This window comes from Macaca thibetana, chromosome 1 (assembly GCF_024542745.1).
Source record: "Macaca thibetana thibetana isolate TM-01 chromosome 1, ASM2454274v1, whole genome shotgun sequence".
In the NCBI taxonomy this organism is placed as follows: Eukaryota; Metazoa; Chordata; class Mammalia; order Primates; family Cercopithecidae; genus Macaca; species Macaca thibetana.
This window is the reverse complement of record NC_065578.1, coordinates 94,082,470-94,098,948: the sequence shown is the minus strand read 5'-3', so window position 1 is coordinate 94,098,948 and position 16,479 is coordinate 94,082,470. Positions and strand designations below refer to the sequence as shown.

The window sequence follows — 16,479 nt, the reverse complement described above, 5'->3', positions numbered from 1 at the left end:
GGACTTTCCTCCCTTTGGGGAAGGGAACCACCTCCATATCCCCTGTCTCCTGAGAATTTTTTTTTTCACTTAATAGATTCTACTCCACTCACTCTCCAGTGTCTGTTTACTTCATTCTTCCTGGTCGTGAGACAAGAACTCGGACCCAGTTGAGCTAAGGAGCAGGAAGACTGCTACACTACCAGTGAAAAGGTGTATGCTACTGGTGGACAGATTCATTTATTTAACAAATGCCATCACATGGGCCTCCAATTAACAATAATGTCCCCTGTTGGTGACCTTGGATGCAGCTAAGATGTTTCATAGTGAGATTTCATCTCTGACTCCAGGAGCCCCATTATTGATCTTTTAAACATAGAATTTGCTTGCTGGCCTCTTAAGCCAGCCAACTGCCCCTTGACTGAGAAAACGTTCCCTTTACTCCTGATGGGACTCAAAGTTTTGCTGGGGAAATTGCTCATTTGTCTCAGTAACCTGTGTTTCTGGAAAATTACTAACCTGTATCTAACTATTGTACAAACCCACTCTTAAAACAGCAATGTAAGGTTTGTAGTTCTCCCTCAGGTGATAGAAGGCACAAGAGTGGGCTAAAAAGGGGCTGTCAGTGACTATCAAAGAGCATGTCAATCAGACTGACCTTGTTGTTATTGCTAGCAACAAGTTCAGCCTGAACAGTGACACAATTCAGGCCAATAAAAAATAACAGGAGTCGCCTGAGCACGGTGACTCACACCTGTAATCCCAGCACTTTGGGAGGCTGAAGCAGGCGGATCACCTGAGGTCAGGAGATCAAGACCTGCCTGGCCAACATGGCAAAATCCCATCTCTACTAAAAATACAAAAAGTAGCTGGGCATGGTGGCAGGCACCTGTAGTCCCAGCTACTCAGGAGGCTGAGGCACGAGAATCACTTGAACCCAGGAGGTGGAGGTTGCAGTGAGCTGAGATCACCCCATTGCACTCCAGCCTGGGTGACAGCAGAGTGAGACTCCATCTCAAAAAAAAAAAAGAAGAAAGAACGAACGAACAGGAGTCTCCTAGGGGATTCTAAGAAAAGATTACATCCCTCTTAAAAAGAAAAGCAGAAACTTATTTTTAATTGGACATTTTTGTGTTTTCATGTGATACAACAGAGAATGCTATTTTATAACCACAAGTTCAATAACCTGAGGACAGGCCAATAGATTTGCACTGAGGATGGGCAAGCAAGAAAGTGGAGAGAAGTTGGGATTTTGATGATGTCACTAACCTGGGAGCCAGCCTATCACATCCGGGTAGTGTTTTTTGTTGTGTGAAATCAGAATTTTTCTCCATTATGTCAGGGTTTTTTTATTGGATTTTTAGTTACTTGTAGCCAAGAACATCCTAATACCAATCCCCCAGTGTTTTCATACTCAAAGTTTCTGATCTGCACTAGAATCCAGCGTATCTCCTCCTTCAGGGGAAACATTCTAAAAGGCATCCTGGTTATGAATACAAATTAAACAGGATTTTACCATAACTGATTGGAGGTAAAAGAGGTGGAAGTTGAGTCATGCATGCTCCCAAGTCAGCCAAAGTGGTTCTGAGAATTGTTGCCAATGCCTATTTAGCCAGAATTCTTCAAATCATGTTTCTGGGCTCTAAACTTGAAATGTTTGTGGTAAGCCTTTAAGAATGGTAAGCTGTAGCATAAAATATTTCCAGGCCCCTATTTATCCTACTCTGAGATGGGTGGGCATGCCTGGAAGTTGCCAGTAGATTTCACAACCAGTTCATTACAACATGTTGTCTCAGTTCAAGACAACATTAGTAATAATAGATGGTAAGTGGATAACGAGACTCTGAAGCTCAGAAAATCACAAAACTAGTGCCATTGAAGGACAGACAATGCCATTTTGTGTAAGAAATGACCCATGCTTTTGTCCAAAATGGTCATGAAATTGTGAAAGCAAAAATTTCTGTCATGACTTAGAGTCAATTTTTTTGTTTACTTTCACATCTCCTTATATTTAATTCATATGGAGCAGACATCTGATACATCATCATCTCCTGACTGCAAAATAAAGATAAAGACATGTTTTCTAATTCAGTGTTTAGTAAGAGCACCCAGAAGGAGCCCATTTTTTTCTTTTTTTTTTTTTTTTTTTGGAGAGTCTTGCTCTGTTGCCCAGGCTGGAGTGCAGTGGCACGATCTTGGTTCACTGAAACCTCTGCCTCCCAGATTCAAGCGATTCTCCTGCCTCAGCCTCTCGAATAGCTGGGATTACAGGCACCTGCTACCACGCTCAGCTAATTTTTGTATTTTCAGTACAGACAGTGTTTCGCCATATTGGACTGGCTGTTCTTGAACTCCTGACCTTGTGATCTGCCTGTCTTGGCCTCCCAAAGTGCTGGGATTACAGGCGTGAGCCACCGTGCCCGGCAGGAGCCCATTTTTCTAAAGGGCTCCAGAAATCTAGCATATTACACTCATGATCAGGAGGTAGTTTTACTTTAGAAGACAGCTGGTCTGTGACTTTTATGAATCAGCTGGACAGGAAGTTCCCCAAATCCTAAGACTATCCTCTCTTAGCCCGTATTAGCTAGGGTTAGAAAAGAGCGGATGTAATTTTAATGTCACAGATCCTGCCAAAAGCCAGTGGCAGGTGAAGGTCTGGGGCTTGTGTTCTACCAGTAAGGGAAGTTGGGTGCAACACCCTCTTCAGGGATTGATGGGAAAAGACTAATTTGTGGGAGGTAGGGGCCCAGAGTTGCTGTGATTTGGACATTAAGTAAGGGAATGTGACTTTCTTTTCTAATCAAAAGCTGCTGCACTGGGTATTCTACACTTGTCCCTTTAGATCCCCGTTCCTCCCTCTCCACCATCCTCTGTGTCCCAGAAGGTTGAGGATCTGCATCAATAGGCTCCTTTGATTTCTGACCTCTGGTTGGGTTTGGCCAAGGGAGGAGACTGGAGGTGCGAGGAGAGTGAGGTTGGGACTTTCTTCCCCCAGCTTCCTGTGAGCTATGGGTGGCTGTGGCTCCATTCTTCTACTGAAGGCACAGCCCTTATTGAACAATGCTCCCCAGCTGTTACATTCTTTCCAGATTCTGAGTTACCTAGGAAATCTAGGTAACGGCTTCCAACTGTTACTAGTTCCTGGGCACCTCATCATCCCTTACTAATTACCCTTAATCCCACGCATCTTTGTAGATAGTCCTTTTCTTGACCTCAGCTCAGTTTTCTGTCACAGGTACCACTAGTCTCCCACTGAGCCCTGACTGGTGCTGTTGTTTCTAGTTCAGATGTCCAGGTTCACATGAAAATAAGTGGGTTGCACAAGCAAAGAAAATAGATTTAATCTATAGGGGAAAGGGTTTTTTTTTTTCTTTAGTTATTATTGTTATTTCTGTAAAATGTGAGGTCTTGTTTTAAGAACTTTTTGGCCAAAACTGGTGTCATTTCTTTTTTTTTCTTTCTTTGTTTTTTTTTTTGTTTTTTTTTTTTTTTTTTGTTTTGTTTTTGTTTTTTTTTTTTTTTTTTTTTTTTTTTTTTTTTTTTTTGAGACGGAGTCTTGCTCTGTCACCCAGGATGGAGTGCAGTGGTGAGATGTCGGCTCACTGCAACCTCTGCCTCCCTGCTTCATGCCATTCTCCTGCCTCAGTCTTGAGAGTAGCTGGGAGTACAGGTGCCTGCCACCACGCCTGGCTAATTTTGTTTTTGTATTTTTAGTAGAGACGAGGTTTCACCATGTTAGCCAGGATGGTCTCCATCTCCTGACCTCGTGATCCGCCCACCTCAGCCTCCCAAAGTCCTGGGATTACAGACGTGAGCCACTGTGCCCGGCCCCAAACTGGTGTCATTTCTTAATCCAAACCTGCCCTATGTCGCTTAGACCTAAGTAGCACTCGCTGAGCTCCTACAAATTTGTGATTTCCAAACCACTTGCTGTTCACTCCTTTCCCTTGTAAAGTGTTAGAAAAATTTCTGAGTCCTTAATGTGGAAGCCAGCAAAAGAAAAAAAAAATCATTAGCTTAGATTTCTGGATGTGAAACCAAAAAGATAATAATCACATAAACGAAACCTGTCTCCCAAGAGATTATCAACAGATGAGCTGGTCATATTTAGGCTTCAGGGGCTTAAAGATGTATAAAACACACTCTCTGACCTTAAAACATTTAAGGTGCGGTCGAGGTGTTCTAACCCTTCACAAGGGAGAGGAGAGGACAATAAATTGAAAATCATGAATGTGGAGAAGCTCCGCCAGGGCCACTGAGGAATTAAGAATAGATGGGCAATTTGCATTTTAAAATGACACAAGATTTTAGCAAGAATTTTCACAAATGAGACCTCGTATTTTATACACACACAGAGTTTAAAAGTAGAAGTGGGTGGAGCTGGGGTCAGGGAAAGTATGTGTAACAGCACCAGATCAATCTGGCTCAACTTTTATGGAACAAAGTTGTGAGTTGTTTTTCAATTGCCATGGACCCCCAGGTTGAAGGTCACATAACCTGAGCATGCCTAAATAAAGCAAGTATGCAATCACAGGGGGCTCCTAAGGGCTGGAACTGAGGAGTGGACTGAGGAAGGGGACTGATGCATGGCAGAATTCAGGCTCCAATCAGATCAAGCTGTGGCATCACTCGATGGCAGGGTCTAGGCAGATCACGCCTCCTGGCAACACCTCATTGCAGGATCCATTGCAGATCATACCTCCTTGCCAGTTGACGGGCAGTAAAACTTTTCTTTTCTCAAAAGCTTGTGCCATAATATTGGCTTCTATGTGCATCGGGCACCGAGTCCATTGATTGTTCAGTAACACGTGGACTCACGAACCCATCCTTTCAGCACCTATGAACTAAGTGTTAAAATGGGATTTTGTCCTGGCATGTTGGGAAGACAGAGGAGGAGCACTGGATCCGACTTGATATTTGGGAAGATTTCCTGAAGAAAATGATACCTGGGCCGATCTTTGGTAAAAGACTTATCCAAGTAAAGTAGGCGTTGTGTAAATGAGTATTAACAGAGGGAATCCTGACAGCAAAGCACAGAGGTGTGAAGCAATGCAGTGTGTGAGACAATTAAATGCAGTTTTGTGCCTAGGTGATATGGTTTGGCTCTGTGTCCCCACCCAAATCTCAACTTGAATGGTATCTCCCAGAATTCCCACTTGTTGTGGGAGGGACCCAGGGGGAAGCAATTGAATCATGGGCGCCAGTCTTTCTGATGCTATTCTTGTGATAGTGAATTAGTCTCATGAGATCTGATGGGTTTATCAGGGGTTTCCACTTTTGCTTCTTTCTCATTCCTTTTTTCTCTTGCCGCCACCATGTAAGAACTGCCTTTCGCCTCCCACCACGATTCTGAGTCCTCCCCAGCCGTGTGGAACTATAAATCCAATTAAAGCTCTTTTCTTCCCAGTCTGGGGTATGTCTTTATCAGCAGCATGAAAACAGACTAATACACCGGGATAGAAAGAGGATTGTAGGACCCAACAGGACCTAGGGGGCCAGGCAAGGCCTTAGACCCACCACCATCGATGACACCCTGGATGTGCAGCCCCAGCCCATTTATTCGTTCTTCTTAATCCTGCTGCTTCCTTGTGGCCTAGAACAGATGCCAAATGTAAGCAAAGAGCCTTCTCAGATTTACTTAGGATGAAAACAGAGACCGATTCCAGAAAGGGGCATTCCTAATGCTGCCCTTACCAAGGAGAGGGGAGTTCTGTTTAATTGGCAGCAGTCTCCTTCACGGGAAAGCCCTAAGTGAATGGGATAACTAACTGCTAAAGGAAGCAGCAACCCGGGACTTCCACCCAACCTCCTCCCCGCCCCCAAGTCCTGGAAGAGTGGTTCCCAGCACCACCCACGTGCAGGGCAAAGGAGAGAGTGGGGAGCTTTTAGGGATATAGATTTCCAGACCCCATGTGAGTCAGAGCATGGGAAGTGGTATTTAAGAGGCTCTGAATGTGGCTTGGATGTCCAAACAGGTTTCTGAAACTCTCTTGGAGCCACATTTCCCAAGCTGTGTGCCATTGATCTGGGAGCTACTGGGCCCTATGATGTTAACCAGACATCTTGATTACAAGACCTCTCCCTTCTCTTCATCAGCTCGTACACTTTAAGAGCCTCCAAGACAGGGGGAACAGCCATTGAAGAGGATACATTAATACTATACTTTCTAATTATAAATATAGTTTCTAAATATATTGCCCATATAGTCTCCTCTCTCTCTCTCTCTCTCTCTCTCTCTCTCTCTGTCTCTCTTTGGTGGAGTATTTCTCAAGACTATGCAGCACATGCGCAAGACTCCACACAGCCCCCTTTTGGGGGAAAGTCACTCTAGAAGCTCAGGAAAAGGGTGACTTCCATCGCCCATTGAGGTCCATGCTGCAGGAATGGGGCCAAGGCAGGGTGGTCACCTCACACCAGCCAGCCAGGGATCGCCATGTAGTCAGGAGACCTCAGGGTGAAGGACAGCAGCCTCAGTGCGTGGAACCTGGCTGGTGAGTGTTCTCTTGCAGAGCCAAGGCTTCCTGGGCAGTTTCTAGTTATCTGAAGAGGATGATCATGCTCTCCCCGGGACACTGCTTTCCACTGGAGCAAACTGATGGGCCTGGCTGTTTCACTGTGATGTGTGGGCCCCAAAGTGAAAGGCTGGAGTCTTATTTACGGGGTTGTAGAATTGACCAAAAAACACCTTCCGTCCCTTCGTGCTTGCTTGGGGTGCTTCCGGGAGACCTGACATGGGTCCCTGTAGCAGTCACAGAACATCCACATGCTGTTGGTGCAGCTAGGGCCCACAGAAGTCAAAAAGGAAGCACGTTAGAGCTGAGTCCCTCACAGGAACCAACCTGCTCAGGAGGATGATGGCAAAGCCCACAAAAGGCAGCAGCTACAGGGAGCCTCTTGTTTCTATGTTCAACATGGTGAATGTCAACCAGCGCAGAAATTACTGCAGGTCAGAGTGTCGCTGCCAGTGATGACATGCTAAACTTGGCCAAGCCCCCTCTCCTGTGCATGACGTAGGGCTGGAGAGAGCAGTGCAGAGTGCTCCAGAGACTGGTAGAGCTGAGGACTGGGTGTGGATTGATCCCTCACTGGGGTTCAGAACTGTGTGGCACAGCACCCTGCAAATCAGCTGTGAATGCCATATACTCAGGTTACAGTTGATGCCAAGATGGGGCTTTAAGCTTGGAAAAGTTTAACTTTTGGGGAAGGAAGGAAAGATTGGGGAAAGAATGAAAAAGGAGGAGGAGAGAGAAAAGAAAACATATTATGCTTTCTGTGCTGGGTGTATACATTTTCTCATTTAACCTGCAGCACACCCAGTGAGGTGAGTACTCTTATTACTCCTAGGACAGGCATGACGTAAATGGGAAGGACAGTGGTCAAAAGACTTGCCCACTCCACATAGCAACGATTCTCACTCCTGCTTGCAGGTGTGCTGGGTGGAGCAGGAAGAGGGCAGGTTGGAGGGGATAGAGGAGAGATGCTGTAGTCCTAGGGAAGGAGGATGGTTCCTGGGGTCACAGGACTAGAAGCAGAAAGAACAAGGGGGTGGAGTATCAGTTTCTACAATGTTGAAGACAGCACTTCTTTAGCATCTAGGCTGGGGCTTCTAGACAACTTTTTGTGTTTTCTCTGGATTCTTCTCCTTGGGAACAGATGCTTTGTAAGTTACACTCTTATTTATGTTTGTCTTATTTCTGTTTATTTACCTATTCCCTTGGAGCTACCAGGAAGGGCTGTGGCCTGTGGCCACTTTTCCTCTGAGTGGGACCAGCAGCTGGAAGCAGTGGGAATGAGAAGGGAGGGGGCTGGAAGGCCGGCTGATGCCCAGGAGCATCTTCAAACCTCATGGGAATTTGGCCCACCCACTGCTGCCCTTCCACAAATGGAATCTTTTCATTTTAACAGCTGGCCCAGAGCCCTTTCGGCAGATCCAGTTGAGCTCTGTAATTTCCATGAGACCACGTGCTTCTTCTGAGACCCATTCCTTTGCCAAATGGGCACAGGATCCTGTGGCCAGAGGGATAATTGGAAATGTGTGGGCCAGGCAGATACCCCATTTCTGATAAGACCAGCAGCTTGAACGGCCTGAATAAGACTTGCAAAATCAGGAAAGGAAACTTGTGCACTGCCATCCCACTGTTCCTCTTCTGTGACCTCAGGCCTGGATGGTGCCTGACAGCCCACCCACCACAGCACACCCCACCTGAAGCCACGGGGATGTGGGATCTTAGCTTCCCCTGGCTGCCTGGGAAAACCTGCTTTCATGTCATACCCGGGCATTTCCACTTTCTCAGGGGCAGAAGGCTGCCATGGTGGCAATGCTGAAGGGCAGCCTCTTCCTCCCTCTCTTCCTGCTCCCCTGTGTGAAGGATCTGGGCCTGCGTCTCACTGCCCTCCAGGAAGGCAGGCAGGAAAATAAGGGTGAGCACAGGCCTGAGAAGAAGCGAGGCAGCCAGTAATGAAAAATGAGAATCAGTTCTCCTTCATGTTCCCCTTGGGTTTCCTTTCATGGCATTACTGAAATCAGGGTCAAGAGGCCATCTGGTTTCGAACCCAGAACAACCCACTCCAGAACACTGTAGGGACCCGGGAGGGTGACCACGTGCTCTTCCTTGGTGACCCCCACTGGCGTTGAGTCACTCTTTCCAACAGCTACCAAGCAGGCTCCCTTCCATCCTCTTCGGAGATGAACCCCTGCTGGGCAGGGCCCTTCTACACTCAAGACTGGCTAATAAAGGACCCCTAAACCTGGTGTGTGTGTATGTGTGTGTGTGTGTGTGCACGCGCGCATGCGCGCGCTTTAACAGCTTTATGGAGATATAATTCATATGCCATACAATACACCCATTTAAAGTGTATATTCAATGGCTTTTAGTATATTCACAGAATTGTGCAACTACCACTACTAATTCCAAATATTTTCATCACTCCAAAAAGAATTTCCTTAGTCATCCTTCCCCCAGTCCTCCCAATTCCCCAGCCCTAGGCAATCACTAATCTACTTTCTGTCTCTGCAGTTATCAATTATGAATATTTCACATAAGTGGAATCATACAATATGTGTCCTTCAGAAGGCTGGCTTCTTTTACTTAGCCTAATATCTTCCAGCTTTACCCACATTGTAGCACATAGCAGTTCTTCATTCCTTTTTATGACTGAATAATATTCCAGTGTGTGGTTCTACCGGTCAATTTATCCATTCATCATGGTCATTTGGACTGTGTTGACTTTTTGGCTATTATGAATAATTTTCTATGAACATTCACATACAAATTTTTGTGAGGACATGTGTTTTCATTTCTCTTGAGTGTATATCTAGGAGTGGAATTTCAGGGTCATTTCTCACCCTATGTTTAATTTCTGAGGAACTGTCAGCCTGTTTTTCAAAATATGTTCCCAGTAGCAAAGTATGGGGGTTCCAATTTCTTCACAGCCTCAATAATGCTTGTTTATTATCTTTTTCTGATTACAGTCATCCTAGTGGGTGTGATGTGGTATCTCATGGTTTTCAATTTGCATTTCCTTGACAGCTTGAATCTTTGCTTTTCAGAACTTTAAACCTTTCATCTTTCAACCCAGGCTCTAGTTCTTTGTTCATTTTGTCAGTCTGAAAGAGGTGGAAACTCTTCCCCGGGCCATGACAACATTAGCTCCCCAAGTACCCTGAGAAATCTGGAGTCTGTTTTGGCATTGTTTGAGATTTCTCAGCAATAAAACCTTGTCAATTGCTATCCTTTGAAATTCTCTGAATTCTTTGAAATTTTCACATCTCTATTTATAAAAGGGATTTTTCAACAAATTAGTAGCATAAAAAGAGGGTACTGTTCTAAATTTAAAAAGGCATTAGAGACACAACCTAACGTAATGTGTACATTGTAGTTATATCATGATTTGAGCAAACTGACAGTGAAAAGACATTTTGGGGGCAATCTAAGAAAAGGCAAAAGTATTAGGTGACACTAAAGAACTGTCGCTAATTATGTTAGGTATCATGGTGTTCCAATTATATAAGAAAATCTCCATATTTTTAAGAGATATCTACTGATATCCCTGAAGTAGGAATAAAATGACATGTCTGAAATTTGTTTTAAACTACATCAGCAAAGGAAAAAGATGAAGCATAGATGGTACAGTTTGAACAATGGGATATGGAGGTTCACTCTACTTTCTCTCTATTTCATATATGCTTGAAATTTGTCATAATAATAATGATAACTATGGAGACAATCCTAAAATATTAATGTAAGTTGAAAAATTATAAAATATCTGGGTCCCAGACTACAGAATGTCATTCATTTACGTTCAGCTAAAATATTTTTAGGTTTGTACTTAAAAAGTAACGAAACTGGTTCAAACATATCTTATATATTGTATTTTAACTTAAAAGATTGTTCAGGGCCAGGCACAGTGGCTCATGCCTGTAACTGAAGCACTTTGGGAGGCCAAGGCAGGCTGATCATTTGAGGTCAGGAGTTTGAGACCAGTCTGGCCAACATGGTGAAACCACGTCTCTACTAAAAATACAAAAAAATTTGCTGGGCACGGTGGTACATGCCCATAATCCCAGCTACTGGGGAGGCTGAGGCAGAAGAATCACTTGAACCCAGTAGACAGAGGTTACAGTGAGCTGAGATCACACCACTGCACTCCAGCCTGGATGACAGAGTGAGACTCCATCTCAAGAAAAAGGAAAAAAGATTAGTCAACATTTTGATCTTAAGACTTTTTTTCTTTCAGTATGGGTCCTTCTGATTGGCATTTGTGTTTTGTTTTTGTTATATAAACTACAGTTACACTGTCTTATTTATAATTTTTAGTTTTAGCTTCTTCAAAGGGAAATAAGATATAGACACTATAGGACTGAGTGTAGAATCTTTCTACATGTTTTACTATTTTTCATCAAACACCACCACTTACTTCACACATCAAAACTGACTGCAAATATTTTTAGAAATTTACCTTTGTTTGCCCCTTAATTTAGTTTTCTTTTTATATAACCAACGGATCTCTTTTTGCACTTATATTTCATTGGTTTATTTGATACTCAAGTAAAATACATGGTTACAATTAAAGGACTGTTGCCATAAACAGGCTTGGGGACAAGTGCAGCTGCCCCCTGGTAAGCATATAGCTCATATAGCTCAGCTGGTGGGAGCTAAAGCATAGGGTGTGGGCTTCATGCTGAGAGGCACTGGCCAGCACATTTTACAGGAAGATGAAAAATACTATGGTTTCAATGTATATGTCCCTCCAAAATGTATGTGTTAGAACTTAGCCCCCCGAATTAAGATAGTATTACAAAGTGGCACCTTTGGTAGAGTGCTCACAGGTGGGAGTAGAACCCTTATAAAAGAGCTTGAGGGAGAGAGTCCACCCCTTTTCTCCCTGTGCCATGTGAAGACACAGCAACAAGGAGCCACCCTGGAAGCAGAGAACAATATCTCACCAAACACCAAATCTGCTGGCACCATGGTTTTGAGCTTCCAGCCTTCAGACTATGGGAAATAAATTTCTATTATTTATAAATCACACAGTCTAAGGTATTTTGCTACAGCTGCAAGAATGGACAAAGACAGAATATAGTAGGTTAAAAGGAGATCCATTTAAAAAGCTGCTTCTCTGCTTGGAACAGTGTCAGTTGACTACAGTTTTCATCTTCCATCAAGTTATTTGAGTGACAGGTAACTGGCCAACAAGTTCTTTGATTGAAGCTGGAGTCTTCAACATGGTGCTGCAGACCATGCAGTTCATTCTGCCCATAGGACTATGGTCAGGACTCCGCAGGCACCAAACCTGGGAAAAGGGAGCTGGGAGATGAGTTAAGGAGCGTGAGTTATTTAATCAAGTAATGTTGGCTGTTGCTCTTTCCAGAGATTAAAGTTGTTCAAATGGTTGCCACAGCAAATTTATGCAGAGAATGGGGGCCAGCAGCTAAAACCCAAGCCTTCTGGATTCCACTGCAGCCTTTTCTTCAAACTCAGCTGGTCTCCCTGGGGTGAGGCTCGGGGTGGATGAGTGTTTGCTTCCCTCTTCCAGGTGGTTTGGCTGCCATCTCCTTGCAGAACATGATGTGCTCTTGTGGGAGGAAAAGGGGATGATTATGAATCACGGAGTATCAGAGCTGGAAGGGGCCTTGGTGACCTTTACTCCCACTGTCCCGTTTTACAGAGGAAGAGATTGTGGGCCAGATAAGAGGTTATGGCTTTTCACCAACTTGACCACCACACTGTTTATGTTCAGCAAACATAGATATGCTATTATGTATTAATTCCAAACTTCTGCTCCCAATTTTCTGAAGCTCAGAGGGACACCTTGTATTGCTGGATGATAAAAGAGGAACAAAGTGACGAAGTGCTGACAAGGCAATGACAGAACATGAGAGATTTACTGCTGCGTGGGAAGAGATCTTTAGTGATCATGTAGCCTGAAGCTCTCATTTTGTCATCGAGGGACACCAAAACTCAGAGCAGGTTAGTGACTGAATTATCTAATGTATGAGCTAGGTAGTACAAGCAAATGAATTTTAAAATGCTGGAAATTCATCAGTTGAAATACACTGCACCTGGGTTGCTAAGAGCCCCAGACTGGCTAGTTAGTTTTATCTCATGCATCTCCTCACCAGTGCCTAGTACAGATACATATTAGGTTCTTGATAAATGTTCTTTAAATAAATTATGAAGATCATCATTCAAGTTAACATAGCATAAGGCAAAATATATATTCCATAAGGAGACTAAAGGTAGTCGAGACCATAGTTGGTTGAAAGGGTAGGAAAGGCTTTGAGGTGGGGCTTGAAAATTAGTGGGATTTTGAGGGTTGGGTTAGGGGAGCTGTAGATGGGAAGATCCTGTTCTTGTAGAGGGAACAGTGAGCATGATAAGGAGGCAGAGGGCAGGTGACCCTGGAGTTTGGGGAATTTCGGGACATCCAATTGGCCACAGCATAGCATTGGAGCAGGGGAGTAGGGGTGGTGGGCTTGTCACCGAGGGCCCAGAACTCTCCGTCCTTAATTCTTCAGGAGGTTCTGGAGTTTATAGTTTTGAGGAGGGGAAGGACATACATGACCCATTTTTGGCAATAAGACATTGCAGGATGCTGATATTCAGTTCAGACACAGGAATTTTCCCCACTTCATCCAAATGTCCTGGCTCTGGCTCTGTGAAGAGGTCAGAAAAACACTGGGGACTGTCTTTCTTTGGAAATACTTTTGGACCATCGAAGTTTTCAAAGAGATAAACATCTTATGACGTTTCTGGTGGTCCAGGCCCATCTGGCTGAGGAAGTACAAAGATACATGCAGATTAGGCATACTGGAGGGGAATGTTTGCTAAACATTCTTCATTCTTCAGAAAGGTTCAGGCTCAGTTCAACTTTGGGAGTGAGGCTTGAACTAATGTTGATTTTATCAGCACCTATTTGCTCCAAGACTGTAGAAGAAAGATTGTTTGCATTCCTTCTTATGGTGCTGCTAGAGGAAACAACAATGACCATTAATTGGGTGTGTCCTATTATGTCCTCTGTTAGGCAGTTATGTATACTTTTTTTTTTTTACAATTGAGACAGAGTCTTGCTCTGTCGCCGAGACTGGAGTGCAGTGGCGCGATCTTGGCTCACTGCAACCTCTGCCTCCCGGGTTTAATTTGATTCTCCCGCCTCAGCCTCCTGAGTAGCAGGGATTACAGGGACCCACCATCAAGCCCGGCTAATTTTTGTAATTTTGTAGAGACAGGGTTTCACCACGTTGCCCAGGCTGGTCTTGAACTCCTGACCTCAGGTGATCTGCCCGCCTAGGCCTCCCAAACAGTTATGTATACTTTCACTAGTCTTTTCACAATTTTGAGAGGTAGTTTTAGAGGTGTGTGATACCTTTTGTTTTTGTCTCTCCAGCAAGATTTTCCGTTCTCCTGGCATTTGTGGCCATGTGACCTGGGCCTGGCCAATCATTATCACTCATCCCCTGACCACAGTGATTGGACCAGGGAGTGGGCACGGGACCCAATCTGCTCCAATCCTGGTCCTTTCCTGAGACTGATCCCTTGATGCAGGGAGAGAGAAGTACTTTCCGTGCAGGTTGCTGAACTGAGGCTGCCCCGATTGTATGACAGTTGTACCGCAGCTCAGTCCTACTTCCTTTATTTTCCCACAGTTGTTGTTCCTGAGCATTGGCTTCAAAAACCTTGCTGCTCATTTATCTTGTCTCCCAGGGAACCAATCAAAGAGGAGGAGGAGGAGAATAGTGGTGGGGATGGGTTGTTGACATCTGACTTTAGAGAATTTTTCTTTCATCACACAATAAAATTAAAAAATAAAAAGACAAGGATGCAGGACGCCCTCAGAGGTCATCCGTCATATTTTCAAAAGGAAATTTTAAGCCCGCAATCTTTCCATCAGCTGCCAGGAGTATTTTCTAGAATAGCTGAAGGGTGCTTTTGCCTAAAACCTGGGGGTTGGCATAGGTGGCCTTTCAAGGATGCTTCTAGCTTCAAGTTTCTGTCAATTATGCTTTGCACATCTAAGAGCTGTTTGGGCTGGAGAATTTCAGAGAAATTTTCCATGTTCCAGGGTTGAGATTCAGCATCTTTTTGCTGAGTGGGCATTGATGAGAAATGCCTCTGAACTCGCAGGGGTGATGCAGCCCCTGGCCAGCCTGCCAACTCTAGATACTCTCATCGCTCCAATGCTGTCACACTTGCTGTTTTTAGGTCTGTTATGGGCAAATCTGTAGCAAGCATTCCAAAAGCTAAAACACTTTTAACTGTCTCCAGAGCAGCCAGAGATCCTCATAGCAAAGCCAGGTAACCCTAGGGGCCAGGGGCACCGTAGGCACTATCCCTGAGGGGCCGAGCGGGCTGAAATCAGCCTGCACCCTGCTTGCTAACCGTGCGTGGGGACACTGTGTCCACTTGGAAGACTGGATGCCTTTCTCCAGTTTCACACTGACTACTTCCTCCCTGCCAAGAGCACACCTTCCCTCCATCTGAAGAAATAAAAGGAGCTTGGGGCCCCAACATGAACGATTGCCAGGGGCTGGGACACACCTGTCATGGGCAGGTTTGTTCAGGGTTCAGGGAGCATAAAGACTTAATCTGCTTTCACATTAAATAGGCTGATCAGATACGACAACAATTTCCCACTGTTATTTGAATGGCAAACAGGATTTAGAGCACAAGAGAAGGAACTTTTTTGTATATATAACTTTTCATGCAGAAAGTCCACAGAGTTTACCTGTAATCTTAGCTCACAATCAGACAAAAGGATTAGAGTTGGACATGTAGAGCTTATCAAAAAGCTTAGAGGGAGACCAAAGGAGGGCAAATGCAATTTTTTCTTTCTTTTATGCCCATGTCAAAATGCATGCTTTAGTCAACATCTTGAAAACTCTCCAGTGGAGGTAACTCTACCTTCCTGTACTACAACTATTAGGTAGGTGCAAAAGTAATTGCAGTTTTTGCCTTCAAAAAAAAAAGGCAAGCACTGTAATTACATTTCACCAACCTAGTACTTGAGGACGATGATAGAGCACTGCCAGAGAAGCACTGCAGCCCCAGCCTCATGGCTGGAGCATCTTGTCACTCCGAAGGAGCAAATAGGCCTTATATAAGGGACAGGGCAGGCCACTTCTGGTGAATTGCATACCTTGCAGTGAGACATGGGCTGAGGGTCCTGGGATTGGTGAGAGCAGTTAGCATGTTTGTGCCCCAAACCTTCAGTCTGAGGAGGACAGGAAGAACCTCTCTAGAAACACTAAAGTCAATGGGAAATGAACTTGGGCTTGAGTTATTTTCTGATCAATTTGATTTAAATATAATATTAATAAAAAGAATACATGAAACTAATAGGCTGAATGACAGACCCAGTGGATATGACCTGCTTGGGCAATTTGAGTGACTCTGGCTTTGAGTTTAATATGGCTTTTATTGAAGAAATTTTTTTCTAATGGTAAAGAAAAGAAGTAAATCACTAACACCTTAGCAAGAGTGAGTTTGTCATCTGGAATCAGGGGAACAATAAGAGAGGTCTGGGAGTTGTGTGGGAGTTAGGATGAGGGTCGATGGGAATCTGGAAGTGAAGGGGAAAGGCCTGATGAGGGAGTTTGTCCCTATCCTGCAAGCTTGGCTTTTTTATGAACTTTTTCGGAGTTAAAAGAGCACACTATATTCAGTCCTAGCCTCTGTTGTGTAGCCGAAGTGTTGGAAAATGTGGATTTCCTTGTTTCTGCACAATAGGGGTGCCTCAGACCTCCAGACATAAACAATGCATCCCGCAGGCCAATGCTTCTGAGTCAGGTTTGGGCCACAGGATCCCACCAGAATCAAGGAACAGCCAGCCTTACTGAAAACCAAGCCACGCTGAGCAAGTCCATTTTGAATTCCAAAGTTAATGTGAAGCACCTATGAAAATAAACATAGGCAGAAGCAGCTGTTAGAGGGAACACAGTTGCTCTATTTGTTCTGTGGGGGCTAGATACCTAGAGGAAGCCCTCCTCTTGCAGACAGAATA

General features: G+C 44.4%; 1 long non-coding RNA gene across 2 annotated transcripts in view; it reads left to right on the top strand.

Moving 5' to 3' along the window:
* The window catches only part of LOC126947608 (uncharacterized), a 218,622-nt gene that overhangs the window by 133,171 nt on the left and 68,972 nt on the right, over positions 1-16,479 (top strand). For both annotated transcript variants that reach the window (XR_007723132.1, XR_007723131.1), the window contains exon 2: positions 12,278-12,449. This is a non-coding gene — a long non-coding RNA (uncharacterized LOC126947608). The remainder of the gene's footprint in view (positions 1-12,277; positions 12,450-16,479) is intronic.